The sequence below is a fragment of the Cornus florida genome, unplaced genomic scaffold (genome assembly GCF_030987335.1).
Source record: "Cornus florida cultivar Cherokee Brave unplaced genomic scaffold, ASM3098733v1 CherokeeBrave_3.0.0_Hap2_Chr05, whole genome shotgun sequence".
NCBI classification, from domain to species: domain Eukaryota; kingdom Viridiplantae; phylum Streptophyta; class Magnoliopsida; order Cornales; family Cornaceae; genus Cornus; species Cornus florida.
In genome coordinates, this window is record NW_026775575.1 from 49,177,959 (window position 1) to 49,180,278 (window position 2,320).

General features: G+C 35.5%; 1 pseudogene; it reads right to left on the minus strand.

The window, feature by feature from the left end:
- Positions 1-1,987: 1,987 nt before the first annotated feature.
- LOC132310748 (small nucleolar RNA R71) lies at positions 1,988-2,085 on the minus strand (annotated as a pseudogene).
- Positions 2,086-2,320: the final 235 nt, after the last annotated feature.

Sequence of the window (2,320 nt, forward strand, 5' to 3'; positions counted from 1 at the left end):
AATTATTTCTCATGGTTGTTCTTGTTGTATGAATTGATAAATTCATGGATTTGATTTGAGTTCTTTATGAGTTTATACATGTTTTAAATGATGTATTTTCATATCTAAGTATTAATGGAACCTAGAAACATGCCTTAGAATCCTTAAACAATAAAAATTGGGTTCACAGTTGAATTCTGGGTTGAATCGCGTAAACAGTGGTTGATTTGTGGTTACAGTGGTCGAGGCTAAAAAGGAAAGCTCGAGCAATTAGATGAAAAGCTCGAGCCTGAAGCAGGAAGCTCAAGCCTGAAGCATGAAGCTCGAGTCTGAAGCAGGGAGCTCGAGTCTGAAACAAGAAGCTCGAGCAATTAGGACAAAAGCTCGAGCCTTACTTGGGGAAGTTTCGTAAACAGCGTTAAATTAATTTTAATTTAATTTGAGGAGTCCTAAACATCAAATAAGGACAAGATATGAGTTTATATAAATTCTAAACAAACTTAAATATAACAATGCATGCTATTTGATTTCTTTGAGGAATGAATGGATTTAATCTTTATTTTGTTTTAACAATTAATATTAAATATGTAGCATGATTGTATTTGGAGAATGCTTACTTGATTGTATAGTAAAATATCAGCATGTTTAAGATTCAGTTTGTGTAGTATATGTGATATAGGAAGCTTAAATAACTTTGTAAGTCATTCCTATTTTGTGATAACATGATATTATATTATTATGCTTATCTATGAATTATTTGATGTATTTCTTTAATTGTTACATCAACTATTGGATTATGGGGTTGTAGTGCACCAGTATGGGATGGTGGCACTCTAGGGATGGATTAACTTATCAATTAATTCCTACCTATTTTATAAGGGAACGGATTAACTAAAATGTTAAGTCCTACTTATATTGGTGTCAGGTCAACTGAACAAGTTGGATGATACATAGTGGATTACAGTGAAGCTAAGAAAAGCAAAAAAGGCTAAAATCTAAAAAAATTGCAAAGCATAACAAGGCTTGAAAATTGAAAATGAATTGAAGTTGCTTAAGGACCCTTTGTGAGATCTTTTTAACTCAATCTTTAATTAAATCGTTGGCCCGTGTGGTGGTAAGTTTTTCAATTCTTAGATAAATCGTGAGCTCGCGTTGAGGCAATTTAATTTTCTTTGCATATTGTTCAAGTATGGGAGTATGGGATCAATGTATGTGGAGAAAGTTTGTTGATTGATTTGTTGTGGGGACGAAGTGATTGTTATTCGCTTATTATTTGTTTAGCTAGTGTATGCATGGTCGTAGGTCATTAAATCCTACTCTTGTACCTCCTAATTTGCATTTTGAATCGGTTGTTCGTAATCCTAGGGGAAGAGGTAATTCTCATCACTCCATTTCACCAATGGAGGAACTAAATGACGACCATGTGGAGGACCTTGGTCACATAGACCTATAAGGCATCATCCACCCTAATGTGCATCATGAAAACATTCAAGTACCGTTGGGCATGCCTAGACCAGTCATTCTCCCACAACAACAAGGCCAAGTTCCATTGGGAATGCCTCGGCCAATTTTTGCTCCACAACCTCACATGGTTCAAGCTAATCAAGGTGTTCGTTTAGCAACACCAATTATGAATCCTCCCATTGCTTTAAGAGACCATTATGTGCCTAATGAATACAATGCACCCACTTGCATTTAATTGCCCCCATTTAGAGCATATCACTATGAGATTAAAACGCAAACCATTCAAATGCTTCCTAACTATCATGGACTTCCAAGTGAAGAACCTTACAAGCATTTGGATGAGTTTCTTGAAGTGTGTTCCACCGTGAAATACACGGACATGCCGGAAGAGTTTTTAAGACTTAAAATTTTTCCTTTCACCCTTAAAGACAAGGCAAAATATTGGTTCAACAATCTTAGGCCTTTTTCGATAACTTCTTGGGCAGAAATGCAACAGGAGTTTTTAAAGAAGTACTACCCGGTTTCTAAGACCAATGCCATGAGGACTTCCATTCGTGAATTTTCTCAAGGGGATGGGGAAATGTTTCATGAGGGATGGGAAAGGTTTAATGATTTGTTTAGGAAATGCCCACATCATGAAATACCTAAGTGACAACTAGTTCAATATTTCTTTAAAAGTTTACCGAATAATCACAAGGGTATAGTTGATGCATCTATGGGTGGCTCTTATCTTGACAAGTATAAAATGATGTGTGGCAATTGTATGAAAGTATGAGTGAAAATTCAATGCATAGATCCTTATCTTCTAAAAATGGTAGAAACTTGAGTGGAAGGAAGAATGTCGGCTTATATCAAGTTGACAATTCTAATGATATAG